Source organism: Cinclus cinclus, chromosome 14 (genome assembly GCF_963662255.1).
Source record: "Cinclus cinclus chromosome 14, bCinCin1.1, whole genome shotgun sequence".
Lineage (NCBI taxonomy): Eukaryota > Metazoa > Chordata > Aves > Passeriformes > Cinclidae > Cinclus > Cinclus cinclus.
Genome location: NC_085059.1, coordinates 11958371 through 11958593, shown reverse-complemented (window position 1 = coordinate 11958593; position 223 = coordinate 11958371).

The window sequence follows — 223 nt, the reverse complement described above, 5'->3', positions numbered from 1 at the left end:
TATCTCATTTTGTTTTTACATTGCAACTGTTCCTTAAGAGAAATGAATGCAGATTCCTAAGATCCTAATAACTACTTCTGACAGTGGCATGTATTTCACAGCAGTGACCCCAGCTGCTAGCATCTCTTGGTTGAATAAGATTTCTTTTGATTGGATGTAATTAAAATTGCACTCTAGTATGTATTGTATAACTGAGAGGTGATTGCTGTATTTTGGTCTTGGT